The 25,065-nt window shown below is 46.0% G+C and overlaps 1 protein-coding gene across 5 annotated transcripts in view; it reads right to left on the bottom strand.

Annotated features, from left to right (window-relative positions):
* The window catches only part of ITPR1 (inositol 1,4,5-trisphosphate receptor type 1), a 1,957,366-nt gene that overhangs the window by 1,701,596 nt on the left and 230,705 nt on the right, over positions 1-25,065 (bottom strand). The gene's annotated exons all lie outside the window — the stretch shown is intronic.

The raw sequence follows: 25,065 nt of genomic DNA on the forward strand, positions 1-25,065 counted from the left end.
ACTGGGACCCCTGTATCCTGTCTTGGAGGTTCCGGGAAACGTTGTTTGGCAATAGTTAAGGACCTCAAGTTCCTTATCAGGGATTACAGAGGGAGGCAGACCATTGGGGTGACCTCCGTGCGGACTTGTTCCTGGACGGGGCGCTCCTGAATCTTCCTGCTCCTCGTCCGTGCTTTGGCATTTGACAAACAGCTCGGAAGGGGAAGTAGCCTGTTGGAAGAACTCTTCTTCGGACTCTTCACTCTGCAGGATCTCCAGAGGTAAATTGGTTTGGACCTTACTTGGAGATGTTGTTTCCGGGGTAATCTGTGGTCTGGAAGCAGATCCTTGCCCAGAAATCGCCGTGGTTTTCCGTCCCACGGACGACGACGACGTTCCCGTCGACGGCTCGGGTGTCACCAACGGCGTCCCCATCGACGATATTTTCCTCGTCGACGAAGTCCTCGTCGACGATGTGGTCGTAGACGATTCAGTCGTCGTCGACGCCTTCGTCGTCGACGCCTTCGACGTCGACGCCTTCGACGTCGACGCGTCCGTCGTCGACGCGTCCGTCGTCGACGCGTCCGTCGTCGACGCGTCCGTCGTCGACGCGTCCGTCGTCGACGCTTCCGTCGTCGACGCTTCCGTCGTCGACGCTTCCGTCGTCGACGATGCCTTGGTCGTCGACGATGCCTTGGTCGTCGACATCTTCGTCAACATCTTCGTCGACGATGCCTTCGTCGTCGACGCGCTCGTCATCAATATCCTCGTCGTCGACTCTTCCGTCGACGGAGGGCTCCTCGTCGACGAGGTCCTCGACGGGACCATCTTCGTCGTCGACGATGATTTAGACGACGGTTTCAAAAGTATAATAGACGAGATAGGGGTACCTGCAGACGATGGAGTCGTCGTCGTCGACGAGCGGGCCGACGCCGCTGTGGACGTGGACACCGTCGTTGTTGCTGTGGAGACGTGTCCTGATGGCCTTTTTTGCGCAGAGGATGGTGTCGCAATTTTTGAGGCCGACAGAGAAGGCTTCTTGAAAGTAGGAGAGACTTTACCAGACGCTGAGGATTTCGAAGATCTTGCCTCTGAAGACTTTTTGTGCGTCTTCTTAGGAGGAGCGTCTGAGGGGCCAGGAGATTTCACTCTCGGCCTCTTCAGGGAGACTTCAGAAGCTCCGGAAAAGCTCGCCTCTGAGGACACCACACTGTCTTTGTCCTTAAGCCTGTCCAGCCAGATAAGCAGGCGGCCCTCCCTGTCTCTCAAGGTCTTATGTGGAAAAGACCTACATATCTTGCAGTCCTTAGGGACGTGGTCCGGGTAAAGGCAATACAAGCATAGCTCATGCTTGTCGTCCACATGAAGCCTCTTCTTCCCACATGAAGAGCAAGCCCTGAAAAGGGCTTTCCTCTGGGAGTCAGACATGCCAGGAGTTGTAGATAAAATAAAAACTCACTGCAGCAAAAAGAGGCCTGAAGTAGTCAGTGTTGAAATCCTGAAGAAGAAAGTCACCAAAAATCGTGAATAATCTGGTTTGAAAGGAATCCTGAGGAGAACTCAGGCTGGAGACTCCCTAGCACAACGTGCGGTAGAAAATCTGAGGGACTGAGGCTCCTGCCAGGAAGGTTCTAGAGGGAGGTGATAGCTGATTGGCTGGCTCTAGGAGTTTGGTCCTTTTTACATAAGGACTATGATAGGCGGCTAAGGGGAGGCCCTTAGGCCTATTTTTCTCTATGTATGTCTATAGGACATTACTTTTTTATGTACCGGAGGCTCCCGTCTCGACGACGGGGAATGATTCAGGCATGTGAATCTATGAAAGACACCCCTAATACTGGATAACACTAACCTATTTGTGTAACAATGGAGAGCTGTGAAGGAAAAGGAGGGGGATACAACAGTGATAAATTTGGGTCATCCTCAAATCAGTAACATTTTTTTAAATGGCAATCTGTCACTAGTTTGAACTTGCACTGCTGTGCTTGTTCAGTGCCATTATACCAGGGAGGCCAGATTCTACTGTTTTGTAGTACTAGTATCTTTCTAGAATCGCATTGTTTGATTTATTAAAAGTTTATGGGGGGGGTAGTTAGAGTTGCGAGCAGGTGACCATGCCAACTGGTTTGTTTGGCTTCATATTGCATGGCAAATGTATATGCTGAACTAAATGCAAGTATTTGGTGGTGGTGCGTAGGCTGCTTTAACCCCTTGGCAGCGGCGCGAATTCTGCCGCGGCGCTGGGGGGTGCGGGGTGAGCGCAACGCCGCCATGCTCGCGACGGAACCACTCCGTCATGAGTCACAGGCGAGTTGTGTTCATGACGGAGTGGTTCCGTCACGGCTCCACGCACTTGTTAATTCGCCCGCACAGGCGGGGCATCAGCGACGCGTGGGCGGAGCGGCCGCAGCATGACGGAACCACTCCGTCATGAGCACATGCCGCCCGTGGCTCATGACGGAGTGGTTCCGTCATGGGCACGCAAGGGGTTAATGGGGGTTCCAAGGTTTGTTTAGGGTTATAGGTGTACTGCTGAATGACCAATGACTTTAGAGTCACGTGAGCATGTGAGTGAGTGAGCGAGCGAGAGATACAATCTGTATTGTGAACCCTGCACGTCGGAATTGACAGATTCAACTTTTATTCATATGAAATACATTCAAATCAGTGCAAAGGCAGCAAAATAATGCACTGAAGTGACACGGTTGTGTCTGGGTCCCCTGGTTTTTGCCAATAATCAAGTTATATTGCTAGCTAGTGGCCAAAACATACCATCACATTTATCGAATGTTTAAATGTATTCATTAGCTGCCCTGAAATGAAAATAGGTTTTTGTAGAGCGCATATTTGCCGTGGCGTCTTAGCACTGGCTGCCATTAAACTAAACACGGAGGGGAACTTAAACATTTAGGGGATACATGTGAATAACCAAGTTTTTAGTCCCTTTCGAAACTGTAGCAAATCACTTTGCATTCTAAGATGCAAAGGCATAGTATTCCAGAATTTAGGGGCCAGATACCGAAAACTTCTGCCACCCCACTTCAGCGTCCTTACTCTTGGAACCACAAGCAGGTGGGCAGATGCAGAGCGTAGACTTCTCAATGGAGTGTATCGCTTGCAGTATTGGCCTATCTGCGAAGGTCCTAATCCATGCAGACTTATGTAGCACACACATGGATTTAAAATGAATCCTAGCGGATATGGGTAGCCAGTGTAGTTGTTCGAGTAATTTGGCTAATGGACCTAAATTTAGGTAGATCCAATAGTAGCCGGGCCGCCACATTCTGCAAGGTCTGGAGTTTTTGGATTACGCTTTTCTTTGCTCCAATATAGAGTGAATTGCAGTAATCAGTTTTTGACAGAATCAATGCCGTGACAACCATTTTCCTTAAGGACATGGGGATAAAAAGGAAGAATCTTCCTAAGAATTTTAAGAGTATAAAAACAGGAAGAGGTAATACTATTTACCTGGTCAGTTAAGGAAAGATGGTCGTCAATCAAGACGACCAGATTTGTTGCCTTCTTTACAGGCTGGGGGCAAGAGCCTGCTGTCGCGGGCCACCAATTTAAGTTCCAAAAAGACGCGTCCCCTCCAAACATAACTACTTCAGTCTTCCCGGTATTCAGTTTTAAACAATTTTTCTGCATCCAGCAAATAATCTGGCTCATGCAGAGCTTGAAACGTTCCGCCACAGTCTCAGGATTTGTGGCTAAAGAGAGAATAATTTGTGTATCATCTGCGTAACAAATGGCCTTGAAACCGAAGGAGCGAATAAGTTTAGCCACAGGGGAGACGTATCTGTTAAATAGGGTGGGTGAAAGTGCCGATCCCTGGGGCACCCCGTAAGGCATTACAAAGTGAGGGGATGTATGTTCATCTAGAAGCACAGCTTGTTTCCTGTTATTCAAGTAGGAGCGAAGAATGTCTGCGGCTTTGTCCTTTATCCCTATATCCGCCAAACGCTGAAGCATATGATGATCCACCGTATCAAACGTGGCGGATAAATCAAGCATTACCAACATAGCCTTTCCACCCTGGTCTAGTTGTAACCGTAGACTTTCGGTGGCTGCAATTAAAGCAGATTCAGTACTATTCTGTTGCCTAAAGCCATGTTGTGCTATATCTAATTTATTGTTAAGTTCTATAAAGTAGAGGAGTTCCTCATTTAGTACCTTTTCAAGTACTTTTGAAGGAAATTGCAAACTGGTGATGGGACAATAGTTAGCAGCTTCAAGGGGATCAAGGGTAGGTTTTTTTAAAATAGGTTTGATCAAGGAATTTTTCCATTCCACTGGAAAATGCCCAGATGTAAGAATATTGTTCAAAAGGGTTGTCAAGATTTTTGCTATGGTTCACTTTGATTAAATGAGGGGAACATGTTTGTAAAGTTTAGTCTGGTTATTATTCAGAGGTGGCAGACTTCAAGCATGAACCGAAGTTGTACCTCAATAGTTTTATTTTTGAGGGACTGTTCAAACAGCCCAAGCCTTTCCTCTGTTCGAATGTGGCAAAGCGTCCCTCTAAAGAGGCTCACTATACTTGGTATACCTCAAGAGCACCTTTAAATACATCGGCTAAGAAGCGATTTACAGCTGTGATGCATTCACAGCATAGTTGAAAGTCTAGCTAATGCATGAAAAAAGCTACTGTAAGAGTGTGTTAGGGGCAAGATGAGAAGTTGGTGGAAGTGATAAAAGGTCACTCTGCAACCATAGATACACAGTTGAGGATCCAAAGTTGATGGATAGACCTGCTCTCCAATAGCTCAGTGCATGTGACTGTCGCACAGAAACAGCTTTTCCAATTTTGTATCCTGCTTTGAAACGTTAAGGTGGAAGTATTAACACTTGATAACCAGAAGGTTTGTGGTTACCACACAACTTTAACAAGAAAGTGCGTTTAGCTACATGATGGGGTTCACTGCTCTTCCAAGGATAAATGATAAAGACCAACACACTGGCCTCCCCCTAGACAGCAATACCGCACGGTTTAGCAACCTAGCTCACTTAAATTGAAACCTATAATGATTATGCGGTCTTGCTCAATCAATTTTCCCTCAATTAACTTAAGCTGCACTTGGTGTACATAGGGCTGGCTGTTGTGCATACTTGTCCCCCTTTAATACACTGAATCCACTTTAGGACCAATCCAGACAGATTGTCCAGAGAGAAGAGTAGCGGTCTTGCAGAGTTGGGTGAAAATTCTTCCCTGGTTTTAACACATTAAGATTCTTATAAAGGGAGATTATATAGGGCATGGCCAGTGAATAAGTGCAAGAAACCGGGATTGCGTTGAAATAGCGGATATAAAATTGCTGTTTGTTCATACAAGACCATGTCCTTCTGTAAAATAAAATTATGTACCTGGTGTGAATTTTATTTGGAAAGCATGTGGCTGTAGATGCTGTTTTACTTTTGCTCTAGATTGTGTACTCAGTTGGGAAAATGGAAAAACAGGAATGTGGCTTCCGGTCTCTGCCATTCTTGTGATGTATTTACAAACTTGCATACTGTGTTCTGCTCACAAATCAGCAATTCAAGGAGCTATATATTATATCCTCTATTCAAGTGATAGAATTTAGGGCGATAACCGCTGCTATTAAATGCATTGCCACAGTGCAGCTTTCACTGAAGAAAAATATCTATATTCTGCTGGGGTAAAAACTGAAATACTTAGCTTTTTCAAATGAATTGTAACCATGCACCAGCTTTGGAACAAGTGTGGTGCTCCTATTGGCCACTTATAAACGGCCTTAATAACCAATAGGCATTAATGAGGCGACAATTTAGCACAAAATTGGGTTATTTTGTGGACTCATTTGCTCTTCCGGTCTATGTATAGAACGTGAACATTTGTGATACCCTACTGGGTTGGTGGCATGGTGGGGTTTAATCCTTTGGTGACCAGCATAAGAGCTTGAAGTCAAAAGACACAACCTCAACACCATCACTTGTGAGCAGGAAACAATCTGGGAGTGCTCTTATCTTCTAGAAGTTACTTATGTTCATGTAAAGTAAGTCCATACTCACTGAAAAGCCTACTCTACAGTAAAGAGCCAAACTGACTACTAGAGCTAGTTTCACACCATTTCAAATAGCCAAAAATAAAACTGCATTTCTACCAAATTAGCAAGTAATCATTTTGGCGACAAGCAATTTTAACACCTCAGCATCTATCAAAAGTACATTTCACTTCTTTTAAAGTGTACATACATACTCTACTTCTATTTGAGTCAATGGGAAATGTAGGAAGGTGGATATCTGACTATGGTTACCCCCAACTTTTTGCCTAGTGTCTAGCTGGTTTTGCGACTTAGTTGGCCTGAGATCCTGCCATTCAGGGTCTCAGGCTGTCTGCTCTCTCTGTAAAATGGACTCCATGTACCCTAGGTACATAACCAATTGGTAAGGATCACCTTATTGGACCCTGTACAGTGTACCCTAGGTACCCAGGGCATAGGTGTACCCTAGGCCTCCCAGGGGCTGCAGCATGTATTATGCCACCCCTGGTCTGGCCTTCCAATCAGACACAACTGGCTGATCACTCAGCTGGGGCAAGGTCGTGTAATCACCCCTTGCTTAGGTATAGTATGCCTATATCTACCCTTATATATAGACACATGTGTACCTATCAGTCACTCCTATGGCAGGCCTTAACAATCCTGGAGGCAGAGTGCTTGGTAACATGTGAGATGGTGCTCTAGCATGAGCTGAGCCTGTCTGCAGCTTTCGGAACCATGTCCTTATAGCTGTTCTATGATATAGCCTACCATATACTCTTAAAGTGCCTTATAATCTTAAACGGTTATGGTAACTATGGTTTGGCTTTATCGAAACATGTCGTGTAAGGTGTCTAACACTGTGGAATAATACCCCCATGCCATTTCTGGTGATGAGGATATTATCCCTCCCTTCTAGAGGGAGAGACATGTTAAAATCCTACTTTGCTGTTTAACTCTAACCAAAGCCTCAGCATCACAAAATGGATGCTGCTGCCACAGACACAAGTCTGACCTCCTGCTGCTGGGAGTGATCCCAGCCAGGGAGGCCTGGACAATCGGTTTCCTGCTTGGGGAGGTGCTAGCACCTCCCCAGACAGCCTTTAGTGTATTGGGGCAGGGTGGGCTGAAAGGAATGAGACATGCCTGGGGCACACAAGGTGTTCCTTGCATAGTCCAGTTCAAACCGGCGCTGGGGCACTCCAGCCCCAGCTCTGGCGCGAAACTGGACAAAGGGAAGTGGGTGTAACCACCCCCTCCCAGGTCCCACCCATAAGGCGTGACCTAGCAGGTATCCCAGCCCCCCAGATTAGTATAAGAGTGGGAGTTGGGCCTCAAGACTTGAGATTATCCTGAACCTGCAAAACTGAACAGAAACTCTGGACCTTCGACATTCGACGAAAGAAGAAGACTGAAGAATCTCCCTTGTAGCCAAGGAGTGGCTACCCTGTGCAAACAGGCACCATCAAGTGACTACCCTTTGCTTTGTGAAACGTTCGACGAGGAACCGACTGCAGAGCCCGACCAGAGCCTTGACTTCCAGACTTCTCCGACCCTCATCCACATCTGCAGCAGAGCTGAGATCCGTGGAGGCGACGAGCGACGTGGGACCGGCTACCTGGGAAAAGTGGCTAGTAGCTTACAGCGCAGCTTCTGAGGTACCCTCGAAGTTGTGCACCGGGGATTGAGAAGCCCCAACCCCAAGCACCATCTGCACCGAAGACCAGCCCCCCACACTCCACGAGTCCTGCGTGGGGCCCTTCAGCATTTTCCTGCTTGCCGCGTCTGTCCGGTTGCTTGCCCGCTGGCTAGTGGCCTTTGTGACGACGCTCCCTGAAATCTTCTGCGCTGGTTTGGCTCCTCCAGACTGGCTCCCGCTTCTCTGCAAAGAAGAAGCACCCCAGACCTTCCTGGTCTGCACCAGAAGCAAGTCCCTTGTTCTTCGTGGGTTCCGCTTGCCAAGGCTTGGTGAGTCCTAGTCCAACTTCGACGCCGCCGACAGCAAGAGCCTTCGTGGGACAGCTCGCCTCCTGGTCCTGGTCGTCCTCGACGCTTCCTGGTCCTCCTGGCTGCAGCGACAAGCTTCACCTTCACCTGCAATCTTCACGACATCGCCTGGTTCCTTCCTGGTTCCACGTGGTCACTGGCTAGTGACCTTGACTCTGTCCCCTCTGCTTGCAGGTTTCTTCTCTTCTTGATCCCAGCCTTGGGATCCACCGGACACTCTTCACTGACTGCCTGTCAGCATCTTTCTTCAGGCATCCATAGGAGTCGACGACGAAAACGACGCATCTTCACCCCTATGCACCCGCAGCCTGTGGGCTAGGTAACTTGGGTACTCCGGTGCTCATCAGGATAGTGACTATCCTAGTGTCTAGTTTTCAAGTCTCAACTTCCTAGCTACTCCGGAAGTGTCCTAAATCTATCTATTTCTAAACTAACATTGCTATTGACTTTTACGCATTACGCGTGAGTGTTTCCACTCTGCACACGAATCCCGTGGGCCTCCCACTTCCTAACTAACGCTAGTGTAGTGTAGCCCCAGCGATTCCCTAGGCCTAGGCCTATTCTATTTCCGTGACAGTGGTTCTTATACCACTTACTTAGTATATGGTTTGCGTGGCCCCTAGGGCCTAACTGTATTACTTACCTGTGTGACTTACTGTATGCATTAATAAGACTGTTGTACTTACCTCTAAACTCATAAAGAGTGCTGAGGGTTTGCTTAGAATAAATACACTTTATTTTATATATATATCTGTTGTGGTGTCCTTTCATTTGGTATTCAAGGGATTATATATGGTATCACAGCTGGCTTCACATGCCATTCAGAGTTTAGCCTAAGACTGCTCTTGTCCATGCTACCACTAGGATAGCTGGTCTATAAGGTTGACTTTACAACCAATCACCATAAGGGTATTTGGACTGATATAAGGTGTACACTATAACTAGTGACATCATACATCAGGCCAACTTCTCACAGGAAACAATTTTAATGGCAAACTAAAGCCAGCTGAGCCACCAACTACCCTATGGCCTTGGAGGAGGACATCAAGATGGCATATTGCCGGTGCTGGATTAGAGACGGGGCTGCTAGTAGGGCCTGGTGACACTCCCATTTGGGAACCAGCACTTATTTTCCCACACCAGACACTGACTAAACAAGAAAGGAAACAAAAACTGGGGAGAGAGGGAAAAAGAGTAAGACAATGCATCACAAAGCCAGGGAGAAAGCAAACGTGACAAAGGGGCAGGGAGTGTGTGCTAGCAGATAAAAGACTTGGTGGATTCAAGACAATGCAGCTTCCGTATTCGGCACGCAGACATTTAATAGGAGCAGGCGAGGGCTTATTAGTGCAGCCTTGGTCACTGACACCCTATCTTTCATAAATTAAGCACTGCATATTGCGTCAAACTTAAGACATCAGTGACCTGTAGGTTTGAAGAAACATTGATTTAGAAGAATCACTGACTGCTATTACCAGGAGCAGAGAAATTGCTCAGGTGACTTCAGTGCTTGCTTGCAGATCACTCTGGCCTATGCGCTAGATGTTAACATGAAGAAAAAAAAAAGGTTGTTGGGCGACTACGGTTTCCTGCTCTGCTCATTTCCCTTCTACTGTTAATTTCTTGACCCTCATTACACATGCCAATAAAATCTAGGATGCCCATTGGGTGTTTAAGTCCAACATTACCACGCCAGCTATACTCTCGTCTGAAAGTGATCACATCAGAAGGAGATAAAATGGAACACAAGGCTCATTTGGAGATTCTGGATATCAATCGTTTAGACCTATAGCGAGACTTTTTTCACTAGATTTGTTAGTAAAGTGTTCTGCTCAGTCTTTACGTAAAACTCGGGCACTGTTTAATTCTACTCTTTAACATGAGGTTCCTTTCATTTAAAGACTGATGTCCGAGCTTACATTACTGGATTCCTGGCAGCTGGATTTCCTCAGGAGTCTACCCACTAGCCTCCCAAGTCTGCCTGTTGAGGAGACTGCAGTCATCGCACAATAGCAGTCACTTCACCAGCACTTGACAATGAAACTGTATTGGCTACGAAGAGCAGCGGGATTCAGTTCAAACTTTCAGAGTTACCATCAACAAAGTGACTAGCATACACTTATCCAGCGTTGACCAATTTTGGATTCCTCGTTCCAGAGCACATAATCTGTTTGACTTTAGGATGCTAAGGTATGGAACACCTCCTAAATCTTTGCCAACTCTTGCAACCATTATTGTTTTTACAAACATACCTACAGAACACCTACGGAAGTGAAAGTGTCAATCTCACAGTGGCCTTATGATGCCAGCATGCCTCAAGCAGGCAGTTTCCTAAACCAACATCGCTAAAACACAAACTAGGACAATTATCACTCAAACTACGTCCACCAAGGATACTTTAAGTGAGTTCAGCTCTTCCACAGAAACTGCCACACTGAAGTCCAAGAGAGACCAGAAGCAATAGAACCATCTAACATCATTAATGTTGCCTTTGCCTTTCAAGTGAGGTAGTAAATTATCATGGTTCATGTACATCAATGGAGCTGTGCAGTGCCAAGGACACAAGAGGTAATTTAATTGGTGTAACAATATAGGTTATCGTCCAAATATCTGAACCACATACTCTGTCTGAGTAGTGAAGAATGAATAGCATCTAACAAGCAGATATAGGATTGTAAAGAAATTGGTCTACCACCTTCAAGAGATATTCAGGATAGACTTGGCTGGAGAGTACAATTGAGGTTTTCGTTTACTTTTAAACTAGAGCTACAAGTGATCTTTGAGGTTTGCTTTTTATTTTCATCCTCCCTCAACACTGAAGGGGTGCGGGTAACCTCAAGCAGCACTCTTGACTTTGATGACAGCAATGTGCTAAACATACTGACCATGCTTTATTTACTGATTTTAGCATTCATTTTGAATGTGGAACTATTTTGAGTGACTCCTTCGCAGGGACTTTCCATTGCTGCATATGGAGTTTCAAACAAAGTAGTGATCAGAAAAACTTTCTGGTGGATACTCTAAAAGTGAGGAATCTGCAGTTAGAGTATGCCAAGGTGCAATACTGGATCCTGAGACTTACACAACAGTGCTCCACACACCAGTAGTTGGCACCCTGCAGCTCTGCATGGTCTGTGCACTGTCCGTAAGTGACAAACCAAGCCACATACACGTAATGAATGAAGGAATTTTTCGTGGAGTAGGCCGGACGGATCTGTGCGTTCACAGATAGACTTCCTATTCACCTTCCCAATGGTAAAGCCTGGGCGAAGCTCCATGGTCGCCGTTCACCTCTGACCACAGAGCAATCAGTTTCAAGGAGGAACTTTCAGGGAAATTCCCGCCAGCCCCGGATCGTGGAAACGGACTTGCTCGTTGCTGGAAAACAAGGAGTTTGTGGCAAACTTCAGTCACGTATATAGAGTGGAGAAATATGAAGGACCTCTTTCACTCCGCCAGTGAGGGATTGGAATGGGTGAAGGACAGGTTCCGGAGCTTTTTCCAGGATGCAAGCAGAGCTGCTACATGGGAAAAGAGGTCGTTCAGGAAGCTGCAGAGCAAACTGCAGCAACTGTACAAACTCTAGCTCAGGGGATGGGACGTGGATGACGAACTGGAGGAAACCCATAAAGGGCTCAGAGCGCTTCAGGGAGGAATCCAGGAAAATCATCTTCCGGGCCAAAACCGAGAACCTTGAGAAGGACGAGAAATGCAACTTGTTCTTAAAGAAACTTCACTCAGCCCACAGACTGCTGGTAGAGCTTCGGGACTCTGAAGGCAACCTCCAATGTGAGAAAGAGCAATTCATGAGAGTAGTAACTGACTTATGGCGAGCTTTACTCACCTAAGTCCTCAGAGAGCCCAGGCGGATAGTTTCCTGGAGGGCATCTTGAAGACACTGGTACAGAAGAGAGGGCCTGAACGTGCCCTTCACCCTGGAAGAGCTGCACTTGGCCGCTACGACCTACGAGAGAGGCAAGACGCCTGGAAATGACGGTCTCCCAGTGGAACTTTATGCCGAACTGTGGGAACTGATCAGACTGGGCTTGCTGGACCTCTGCGAGGAAATTTTGGGCAAGGGCAGAATGCCGCAATCCCTGCGAGAGGGTAGGATACCACTTTTATACAAGAAGAAAGGAGAGAGAGAGAAGACCAAGAACTGGAGGCCCATCCCTCTCCTCAATGTGGACTACAAATTTCTCAAAGGTGACGGCCAACTGCCTAAAGATGGTAATAGCGAGGATAGTCCACCCAGACCAGACTTGTGGGATACCGGGTCGGCAAATCGTAGACCGCCTGACCCAGGACATGATAGAGTACGTCAAGAGCCACAAGGTTGCAACGGCCTTGGACAGCCTGGATCAGGAAAAGGTGTTCAACCACGTTTTCCAGGAGTTCTTGGACCAGACACTCCGAGAACTGGGGCTGGGAGTCTTCTGTGACGTGGTGACCACAATGTATAGAGCTCTCTCTAGCACGGTGTTGGTTAACGGCTGGAAAACCGACCCCTTCCCCGTCCTGTCAGGCAAGGCTATCCGCTATCCCCTCTTCTGTTCATGTGGGATTGAACGCCTCGCCGAACGCATCAGGAACATCAGAGGAGTGATAGTCCCAGAAAGCAACAGATAGGGCTGAGTGAAGTGGTCCCTCTACATGGACGACGACTCAGTCATCTGCGCGGACGGACCATCTATGAGAGAACTGGAGAGGACTTGAATCAAGTTTAGAAAGGAGTCAGGAGCAAACATCAACAGTGCCAAGTCAGAAACCCTACTCTTCCGACACTGGACCCCACCAGAGACCCACTGCCATTCCCCATCAAGCAGGACTTCGTGAAGATCCTTGGAGTCTGGTTCAGCTGAGAACATGCAGTGGAGAAGACAAGGGAAATAAGACTGGCAATGACAAAGCAGAAGATGGAAATTTGGAGCCTCCGGAAGCCGACGATCGAAGGGAAGACTTAAGTCCTATGGAACAAGACCCTGTCAGTGCTCCAGCACATCCCCCAAGTGTCTCCTTTGCAGACCCGCACAGCCAGGGCCATCACGAGAATTATCTACTTCATCTGGAGCTCAAAGATGGACAGGGTGAAGAGGGCGGTGAGGTACAATACCGACGACAAGGGAGTGCCAGACATAGCCACCATCCTGAGGGGAATCTTTGTGTGCCACTGCCTGAGCACCCTGAGGACTAAAGACGAGAGCCACATCGGCTTTCTGATGGCAAGATTCTTCCTGTTGCCAACGTGGAGGCGCCTCGGATGGGCAGAGTGGGTGAGCGCTGTCCCTTATAACTGAGACCCCGTGGTTCTACAAGGAAGTGGAGAAGTTTGTGAAAGAGTTCGGGCTGGAGGCTGCCACCCACCCCCCCCCCCACCCCACCCCATGGACCCCGAAGCTTGTTCAATGCCAGATATGAGCAAAGGACTTCAGCAATTCAATCGGCACCCTCCCCTCTGCCACAGAGGACCACGTGTGGGGAAACATCGCATCTAAGAGCCTGACTAGTACAAAGACATCACCTTGATGGCCATCCAAGGAAGACTTTGCGTGAGAGCCTTCTTGCACGCAAGAGAACTGAACAGATACTAGTCCTGCCCAAGAGGGTGCATCGAGAACAACAAAATACTGTCTACTGGGAGTGCGCACAGGACCTGCTGAAGGCTGTAAGCAGAGCTTGGGGCCTGGATACCTAAGCCCTGCATCACCGGACTCTGATATATGGTTTGTTCCCAGGGACATGCACTGAGTGACCTCCAGAACTGCTGGGAGGCTCCTGTGCTGTTTTAAAGATGCTGTTTTTCAGAAACCGCCTTGTAGTAGGGAGGAAGGAGACAGCGACACTGGTGTGCCATAAGATGATCCACAGCCTCCTGCAAGACTACGCAGCACTGGACGGATCATATGAAGACAGCAATGACAAAACCTGAGAACCCAAAGGGGTCCTATTGTACCCTCACACGGGGCAGGCCCTGAAAGGCTCAGGCAATGATGGGGGGCCGGAGGAGCCACTAACCTGTTTTTTTTTTACATTTTCCCCCCATGCCCAGGAACCGGTCGGTGACCGGGGAGAGAATGCAGAAGACAACAGGTGGAGTAAATTTAGTTATTTACTGTATGTATTTGACTAACGTGACCTTTCCTTCACAGGTAAAAGGTCAATGGGATAGCTTGTGCACTTGTTAAGTTGGTTAACGATTTAGGATTAAAATAGAGCTTTGTGGAAGGTGACGATTGATTTATCTGAACCAGAACCGAGGCCCTAACAAGGGTTAGAAAATAAAAAAATGTTTATAAAAATGCAAGCTACTCCTAGAAGTCCCTATTGAGCCTCAAAGCTTTTCTTTATTGCACCCTGCAGAAGATTAGGTAAATCTACCCTACCCATAATGCATTGCATGCAAAACAGTACCACAAGTACATTCAAAAAGCTATGTTCATATATACAATTAGTAGCTTTGAAATGTGACAAAAGAATTATATTATTTCTGGATTAGATTGTACTCTGTGGATCTGATGAAGGGAAATTTATAGAAGGTCTAATAAATGTGAGATGTGTTAGTGAGTAAAGTAATCACTGCCAACCTAGTTTAGGACAAAGGGAGTGTCCTGTCTGAAGGCCTTTAAGAAAATAAAGCCTTGAGGTTGTAATTAAAACCTAGGGCGTAACACATGTAACAGGGGGTGTCCTCATGTGAGGTTGCAAGAAGAGACAAGGTGGTACTAAGGAGGGACTATGCCTAATGACCAATGAAAAGCCACAATTTAAAAAGCCACAATTTACAAAGGACAGAAGCCAATTTAAAAAGATGGGCAGAAAGTAGACAAAGCTTTATGCACATATCCCGAATACAGCAGGTCTAGAAGAGACTGTGCAAGCCCTGCCTAGGTGAGACCTAAAAATGTACACAAGAGTGAATGGTCACCCGGCAGGCTGGGAGCAGAGGATTGCTCAGAAGTAGAAAGTTGAAAGGTCATGTTGGAAATAAAAGGTCACACAGCTGAAGGCATAGGATACCCTTGCCCACGGCACAAGGGCAGAGGCAATAGAGAGCACTGAATGTAGGGCACAGTGCTTATAGGTATGGTTAGGGGAACTGAATGTAGGGCACAGTGCTTACAGGTATGGTTAGGGGAACTGAATGTAGGGCACAGTGCTTACAGGTATGGTTAGGGGAACTGAAAGTAGGGCACAGTGCTTACAGGTATGGTTAGGGAACTGGATGTAGGGCACAGTGCTTACAGGTATGGTTAGGGGAACTGAATGTAGGGCACAATGCTTATAGGTATGGTTAGGGGAACTGAATGTCAGGCACTTAGCTCGTGGGAGGCACAAGCTCCGCGAGTAAGGAAAGGAATAGTGTGTAAGAATTTCTTGTAAGTTGGAAATGGCCTAAAACTGCGGCCTCAATTCTTCCATAAAGATTAACCAGTGTGGTCTGAGTTTGTGGGACTCGGGAGGGTGACCAAGTGGGGAGTGCCTCCGCTAAAACCAAGGGAAAATCTGAAAGAGGAACAGAAGTACTTCAGCTGTGAGACCTTGGTTGCTGCCTGCGAGAGATGAAGAATCAGGGACAATACAGCCGAGTGAAAGGGAACAGCACCAGTGCAGCCGGGAAGAGCCCCGAGCCTCAAACAAGAAGTCTCCGCGCAGCGCACGTCATCCGCACTTCAGAGCGCTGGCAAGGACACGGCGCATCCGCTCGCGAGGTGGTCGGCCAAGGGCGAATTCTGGACATTCCAGAAGGCACTGTGCACTTTAGCAGGCCACGGCTCTTAAGATAAACCACTCCTCGCAGCCTGTGTTGGATTAAAACCAGTGTTTTAATTAAAACTAAATGTGAATGGATAATAAATGGTACATTTCAGGGTCCCAGTCCCCTCGCTCAAGCAGAAGAAACGAACGAGAAAAAAAATGCTTTATTCTACCTCAGCTTTCTCCTGAGCAGCTACATTTAAATGTAAATAAAATATGGATTTAGATTTCAACTGTCTGGCCAAGAACTACGTCACGTCGCTTAGCAACAAACTAAACAAAGTGGCGTGAGAATGATTGGAAAGGACAAGACGCCTGAAGGAAGGACGCCTCTCTGCTTAAAGTGTTTTCACGCTGCGCCCCACGGACGAGGGGGGGGGGGGGGGGGGGGGTCTTCGGCCCTGGAGGACCAGGCCAAAGTGGAAGGAGATGCCCCAAGGCAGGTCTTACTTCCCAGACGCAAAGGGTCGCTGGGGGAACTGCGCCACTTACACTAACCGGAAGCGGAGTGCATGGATGCGAACTGGGAAACCTTTGCTGCACTCGGGCCCCTTAGCAGGGACCCACAGCTGCACAGTCCTTGAAAGGTGGAGGTGATTTTTCCTCCCCAACCAGGAGTGGACTGGGGAGGTTCTGGGGTCACTGCTGTGAGGTTCAAGGCCTGGAAATACTGCTCTATGCTTTTCTTAATTCAGGACAAGTTAACGATTTTAGTGGCAAGCAATGTTTGCAGAATCTGTGATTTAAATACGTCGTGAAGCCATGACCATGAAAAGTTACTGTGCACCGAGGTAAAATATTTATTGCAAAAGTAAGATTTCACTATACTCCAATCTAAAAACTGAGCTCCGCTGAGATGGAAAATATATGCAGACTCTCTGCGATCCTTTTGCAGTGTTTCTATACATAGTGGAAAAACTATCCAGAGCATTACCCCTTCAGACCTACTGTCTGAAAATTAACCACTTTTCACGTAAATGAGAGAAAGCACACAATATTTCAACTTTTTGAAGTCCTAGAAATGTCACAGCACTTAAAAGTTGTAAAAAAAAAATTGTTGCATATTTATATAGCGCGAACGCGACCCGAAGGTATTGGAGCGCTTTACGCGAGCACCGTATTTACATTACACATTCAGGCACGGGGAGATTAAGTGATTTGCCCGGAATCACAGGATGTGGACGCGACCCCGAGGCTCGAACCCTGGTTTCCAGCACCAAAGTCGGCAGTCTAGCCGACGGACCACATCCCCTCCCCAATGACAACGACAATTTTGCACACCCCGATATATAACACAGGAACTAAACGGTCTCAAGGCACTGCCCTCTGCTCACAAAACAAATTGAGAGGATTGGGTTAAGAAGGTTCCCCTCAGGAATCTACAAGCAGGAGTGAGCAAGAGGGCTTCGGTCAGATCACTGGGAAACAAACTGGTTTCAGCATCTGAAACCGGAAACTTTTCACAGTGAGCGGAATATGCCTGGGGAGAAGGATGGAAAGTAGGTTAAATCATTTTATTGAGCTGAACCACCATCAAAACAGGAACAATCAGACAGAAGCTCAAAAATCTAATACTCAACATCGCGGTCAACTTTCCTTGCGTTTAGAAGCCTCATTAGTCTCTTGACATCAACACCACCACAATTGTGTGTGGGGGGGGGGGGGGGGGAGATAAAAGGAGAGAGCAAGTCACAAAGCAAGAAAACCACACTTTTATACCTGCTCATCGTCTCCTACTATTCAGAGGAAAGGATCACTCATTCAGTTGAATTTATGCTTCAGGTACCACGACTGCTGAACCTAACCACTTCTTTCCCCTCTGGGCAATGAAAGGTCATGTTCCTTCCAGTCCAGTGCCTTCCTAAGACACCTTAATTTGCCTGGGGAACATCTGATGTACTATAGTTTACCACCAGCAACGCCTATTTGTCTCTTCCTGAGTCACACTACTCCTGTAAATCAACAAAATCCTACCTTCTGTCCATCTCAAGCAAGACTGAGGCCTCTCCAGGGGTTATCATTCGAGTCCATTTCATGTGCACTTTGGTACTCTGCAGATGTCCAGTGCACCTTCATTTCTATTGCCTCGAACATCAAGAACTCAAGCAACAACTTCCCATTATCTTCTTTCGGAAGGATAAATAGGACACCTAAGACTTTCAGCCTCATTTTCTGAGAATGCCCCTTGCTAAAGTCAAAAGGAACTTATTAAGCGCACAGATCACCAGAAGGTCTCATGGCGCTTGCGAAGACTCCGTGCTAACTGATAATCCAATATGACTGCATTATTGATGGTCAAATAGCTCTATGAATACTGTCAGAACCCCTTTCAGAGTGCCACAGGGCAAGCAGGGGCTACTGAGCCCAACAGCTGGTGGATGAGGTATTTTACTCCTGCTGTCCCAGGGCCCGAACTACTATGGATCTCGAGCAACTGGGCCAAGTGACCCTTATGCAACTGACAGACTGGTAACTATGGTCGAGCAGTCCAAGGCGCTCATGGATTTGAATGCATGTCAATGAACATGACTCCTAACTCAGAACACAGCAATGTCGTTAAATCAATGTCCAGTCAACTACTTATTTTTATATTAAAAAGCAGTATTTTATTCCTAACCCCACACAAACATTTCTTTTTGAGGCCAGGGATCTAGTGTTTTGCTATCAAATCCCTGTCCCACCCTCTCTTCGTGATATGGTAGACATTATTCCCCATTCACTGGTGGCTGCATCAAGGGACTTCTCACTAGTAGGTTTCAACTCAAGAGGCCACTGCGACTTTGCAAAAATAATCAAGTGTATTGCTGCTGCAGCACCCTTGGCACCAAGTTCCGGACACGATAGGGTCAACCAGTCTTAAATGCTCCAGCCTTGTGGAGGCTTGCAATGTTCCAGCAAGTGCCCCAAAAGCAGGCTCACACTGATCTTGTCCTGTTCGGACAGTCAGCTGCACACAGGCTCTCAAACAGAGCATACGCAGCAAGCTGGAGCAGTGATTGGAGGTGCTATTGTGCCCCTCCTGCATGGTAAGTCTTGAGCTTCCTAATTTGGGGGACAGGGGCGAGGGGGAAAGGGAGATTGCATTCCAATCTGCTGGGGCCCTGGTGATATAGTGATGCACCCCCACATGGTCCTCAGTTCACAGGGGCAAATCCACCTCAATCCCTGATGCATCAAGGTGACCTAGGGTCACAGCTCTCGGTCGACTGCCCGATCCATGCAACAACTTGGATATCAGCAGCCTCTCCTGGCATATGGGCCACTCCACTCATACGGAAGCTACCGACTGAATTCGGCACACAGGCAAATACCCAATCCCTGCAGCAGGGTTTCCTCACACTGGGGATCCACTCGGCAGGCCTCCCAACTGGACCTCACTCCCTTTAATGACCTCTTCCTCACAGGGTACACTGGTCTTGGCAAGTAAGTAGGTGCCTGTGCTCCAGGCTGCACAGCAGGTGGTCTCGGTTTCCCTGGGTGATTTCCCTTTACCCAGAAGGCAGACCAGCAGGCCTTGATCCCAGTCGATTAGGAGATAGCTTCGTAGATTGTAATCATACCATCAATGGATTTAACTGCATTTCAATTGTTTATGGCTGTGATATTTGGGGCTGTGTCATAAAATTCATGAAAATATGGCTATGCTTACTATGTAGTATTGCCGCAGTTATGATACATGAAGAGCTGTGCATAAGTACATTTCTGATGTGTTACAGCTGTGACCATTGTTATGTCTCAATGTGAGGCTTAAATACGTAACCAAGTTGAATCAGCTTACTTTGGAAGACTAATGGCCTGGACTGCAGCGTCGATACCATAACATTTTTTTTGTGGCTTTTTTTTTTTAAAGCGTTTAGCTTTAAGTCTTTATGCAGACCTCAGGTTTTTTTAAAAAAAATATTTATTTATTTTATTTAAATCAATCCTGCCACATAAACAGGGCTGATCTTGAATGGACAAAAAAGCCTTTTATCTTCGGAAACAATCTGAAAGAAGGGCCGATGCCCAGACCTTCGGTCAATTTATCATTGTAAAAACTGTCAACCCAGCCATATTTTTGCTATGCAATGTCTAATCATAGTCGATACTGGACAGGGTTTAGGATGAACCTTGTTCATCACCTGCTAGCAATACCAAAGGGCTGCGCAAAGGAATCTGATATTGTCCCTTGCGATAAGGTTTTCTGCCTAAACATATTGCACTTTGTTTTGCCCCATGTATAGCACTTTAAGGACTAACTATCTGCCCTCTACTTAGGTAATTGAATTTTAAACCGTTTAGAGCCACATTTCTATAAATCAGCAGCTTTTACCAAATGTCTGCTTGCAATTCTGTAGCTTGCTTTCTTGCAAGAGAAGATAAAGTAGTTAAAGGTAAGTGTATGAAATATGGTTTTAAATTGTTAATGCCTATTTGATCCAAAGATAAATGAAAAAGTAGGATTGTACGGTTGTGTGAAGTTTATGGACACAGGACTTCAGAGCCCTGCTGTCAATCACCCCGAGTGGGGCAGGTATACCCAGACGTGGGTCCATGCTCTCCATGCAAAAAGAACAATTGATGGACAGAATGCAGAACAACGTCATACATTCACCCCAGTACAGAGATCTGGGCCTAAATCCATTGTTTTTTTGCTCACCATGCCATTCCAGTTTGGACCCAGCCATATACAAATCTGTCTTGATCCTGCGACCAATGGGAACAGTCCAGCCCGAATTGCCAGGCCAGGACCTCCCTGGACTGGAAACAAGCATCCTAGGACCAGTTTCGGGCTTTCAGCCCTCAGTCAGGACAGTGAATTCTAACTGGATAAATAACTACAATTAACAATTTACACCACATATTTGCTTCATGGCATTCCAACTCTAGGTTCAGTCTGAGTGGCTGATTTATCTGCAGCTCATCCCATTAGGATGGAGTACTCATTTTGCAACAACGCCAATCTACACAAAACTTTAAAGGATCAAACAATTTCCTTTATTATAACATAGTAATGTCAAATGTCCCTAAAACAGATTATAACCTATGAACTGATGGATTAAGGTTTAAAAAGCCATTTCCTCCAGTTATACAAAAATATTTTCTTCCACCTCCCCACCCCCCTTCAACTGTTGTATACAAGTTCAGTTCCTATTTCCATACTGAGCCCGATAGTACACTGGACATTTTTGGGTCCGGGGACCTCTTTTGGCCACATAGTACTGCACCTTGCTACATGGCTAGGAAAAATCATTGCCATTTATAATGCCAATAACTCCAAATTTGCAGGGTGCAGTACTATATTTGGCCAAAAGTGGGTCCATGGGACCTCCTTTGGCCATATATGGTACTGCAAAATGACTAGGTAAAACATTGGCATTTATAATGCCAACACCACCAAATGCGAGACCTACTGTATTTGTAATGCTTGTTTTTTATTACAAGGCAGCATGGACATTAACTGCATCAGCTGCAGAAAGTAGAACCTGCACGTCCGTCAGAATTCTCAGTGGTGCCAGAGACTGCCTTTTAACCAGTTAAAAGGCAGTGGTCAAACGGTATTAACAGAAAGGCACTCTGTTTCTAACACACAAAGCTGTGAGCAAGCAAAGTGAAATCTAGTGTCTTCCAAATACCAACATGAGACCGCCACATCACTTACTGCCCTTCAGAGCGAGCCAAGAACCCGCTCATGCGCACAGACTACAAAATCACAGGACAGGCGGGGAGGGGGCTGTTTGCTGTGGAAGGTTTTGATTGAAGATTACCACCAGTCTGCCAGAAGCTGATGCGAGCTGTAAGTGACCTACATCCAGGCAACAAAGGCTTAGGCACCGCTGCCAGTCAAGGAGTACAATTCCTCCATAGGAACATGAAGCAGAGGCTGCTACAACAAGGCTCCACCTGTCGCACAGGCTGTGGTTTTAGAAGTGTGTATGTCACGGAAATGGCAGGGGCTTTAAACAAGGTACTCTTCCCCAGCCTGCAGCACAAGAAACCCACCGTGTCAGGTCACAAAAAACAATATCCCTTTGCATACAGTGGTCATGATTTGACAAAGTATGGAGTCCGAACTAGCTTTTCAGACACCCAAACAATTTACATCAGCAGACATCAAGGGAAACGCGTACTGCTTAAACTAATCACCAGTGCTTTCAAGTCTTTCATGATCACTAAATCATGTCCTCACATATCACAAGTTCTTATAAGTTCACTTGTGCACGCTAGAAAGAATATTTGTTCATATGGCGGGAGTGCACTTGAAAGGTGACCGCCGGAGTCCAATTTACTCTTCAATAAAATGAAAAGCTGCAGTCCAAAGCGAAAAAAAGTGTGGACAGTAGCATCGATGAGGTATGGAACGGATATATTGAATGAACTCTGAATCCAAGGGCAGTTTCTAACAAATGGACCGAATATTAGGGTCAACAATACCTCCCAATAGGCAGAAGAAACCAGTAGTACAGGGATTTGCTCCAGCTCGGATACATTTCAACCCTCTACATCGAGATCCCCTTCAATGTCCAAGAGCCACTTGGAGAAGGTGAAGAAGACCACAAGTCCCTGCTCTCTCCCCAAAACAGTCACCTCACCTGTCCATTGGTCTCACATGAAACTCCACTTTATACGGATAGATCAATGCATCAGCCTCACCAATGACACTTTGCTGCAGTCACTTTGCATCACTGACAAGCCAACAGACTTCAATTCTCTGCAGACACTTCCCAAAACAGATACCCACTATCCCACCTGATTTAGGAGGCATGCTACTACTACTTCAGCAAACTACAGGCTGCAGATTGAACCTTCATGCTTTTGGAGAACTTGCACACAGCCTATTAAAAAGGCAAAACCCTGCTTCTGTGGGCAGCAAAAGCATTACCAAATGTTTTACAAAGTCACAACTATTATGTATGTCTGGCAGCTGCTGCTGGATACGTTTGCGTCTGATTTCACAAGGTAAGTTTGCTGTTGAAAAGATGCAGTAGCGAGGTTACAACATCCTAGTACCAAAGGTCAATCATGTATGGCATGGAATTTATCATTAGGTCATCTGATCAGAAGTTATACAGCCTTTTCTCAGATCCTAGTCCCTTAACACTTCATATGATTTCTTCAAGCCAGAGGGCACATTAATAAGGGTTATCAATATTTGCATTAGTGGTTTTAGAATTTGGAAGTATGCTAACTTTGTCACTGGATGTTCGTAAACAGGCTAACCAAGACTCCTTTGTAACTTTAACTGAACCAAAACTATATTAATGGTATAGCAGCAAACTATTTACCACCTTGTCCCATTTGCTTATTGTTCGACGAGAATACTATTCTTGACCTACTCTCACCTCCTACCCTTTAGCCCCAATACTCCCCTCCATCATTTAGTTACTCTCAGCCTGCCGTAGAAGCGTATTCACTATGCCCCCTCAATATACCCCCCACTGAATCCACTGTACAACACTAGAGCCCTCATTGCAAGTGGCCCTTAATCCCAAATGTCGAGTAGCAACTCGTATTACCGGGACTTGAAAGTCTCACAATTTCACGTCTGGACATTTCACCTGCTCAAAGCAGACTGTGTGGGTGGGAAAAAACTACTTACAAACTAGTAACATTCTGGGATCTGTGAGGAAACACAGGTAGATTCATGTTATTTTTTTCTCAGGCAGTTTTGTAATGGTCCACTATTCACGCAAGACAATTACCAATAGCTTTAGGGTGCAGGCAATACAGATATAGTAATCCAGCACATCTTCTAATAAGGCCCAAGTCTCCAATCTCCAGTAGTGAACTGTAACTTCACTTTGTTCGATGTTAACCAAACACACAATCCATTTGTCACACAGTAACTATTGACATTGAGGACTTAAAGAACACGGTGCTACTTCAAATGCACCCTTGCCCTTCTGCGCCAATACCCCTAGGGTATTCAACATCCAGCCTTTGATAACCCCACATAAACCAACTTTGCTTTTAATGATTTTTCCAAATAACCAACACCACCAACAGTGCAAGATAAAAAAACTCAAGTGCCATTCTTGTAGAGCAGAGCATAAGGTATGCAGGGAATAAACATACATTAGGTATATACCAAGCCATTGATGGAGCGCAATGGTGCTCTAAAATTGTAGGGGTGCATCATGATCATGAGTAGTCCATACGCATATATTCCTGTGTTGCTGTTTTGTATTAACATGTGGTTATTAGAAAACATGCAATAATGATGGGATATTAAAATCGATAGAAAAGGTATTTGTGCCATGCAAGAGAAATGAAAGGGCATCTATGTTTGGAAAGATTAATCTTTAGTAAATTGCATTTGCCTAAATAAAAGCTCATGTGTAATATAGTGCATTTCGATTTAAACGTGCACAATGATGAAGATTGCACGTGGAGACGACTAGTTGTGCTTAATGTGTAACAATTGTAGATGTTTGCAAAGCACCATTAACGTGTGTATAATTTGATGTGTAAAGGCCTAAATGAAATGTTCACGTTGTGTATATGAAAGTCCTATTTGTTATTCTTATGTTGGCCGGTTTGTGTAGGCCTGAAAATGTAATTTCCCTGGTAGGCTCTCGCATTTGGAGGTAGTCTGCGAATTACATGTATATGTAAGGTTGTTCTGTTCTCACGTTTTCCGTTACAGGTGGAAGAAGCTGCCTTTGTTAGTTAGAACTAACGCTCTTTGTTTTAGGAGTTAGGCATGGAGGAGAAAAGAAACAAAGTAAAAAGAATGAAGATAATTGGGAGCCGGTGGATTTTCGCGCTGAAGGAGGCCTGGGATGCAAGGTCAGACTGAACTTGGAGAATGTGAGAAAGACGGTGGAAAATTACTTAGGGTAGGTTTCTGTTGGAATGAGGTGATATGTGGGCGTGTTTTACGTCTTTGCATTTTGTATTAGGGACAGTGTCCTGAGGGAGGAGAAGTAGGAGATAGGATGTTCGGAGGAGTTAGTTGATCGATCTGGAAAAGAGCTTTTAGAACAAGCTCTGTAGCTTTGGCTACATGATTCACACGGTGAATGTACTTCTTAGGGAGTCTTCACAAGCGGACACCTTTAATTGATCTTGCCTGGGAAATGCCAAGTAGGGATGTCACTTTAGAGATAGAGTAGGGATAGTCTAATGCTTTTCACTTTTCAGCCACAGATGAAACGTGACTTAAATATTGGAGCAGTCCTTGCTTGTGTTCCTTTTTTTCATTCTTTACATAATTCATTGGATTAAGCTCACCTGTAGATATGGTTTTGTATTAGTTCCCATGTATTTTTTACAACCTCGAGGTGTTTGTACATTCAGTTGTTTTTGGCTTTGTAATAAAGTCTGTGGTCCTTTGAGAGAGTTA

Source organism: Triturus cristatus, chromosome 9 (genome assembly GCF_964204655.1).
Source record: "Triturus cristatus chromosome 9, aTriCri1.1, whole genome shotgun sequence".
Taxonomy (NCBI): Eukaryota; Metazoa; Chordata; class Amphibia; order Caudata; family Salamandridae; genus Triturus; species Triturus cristatus.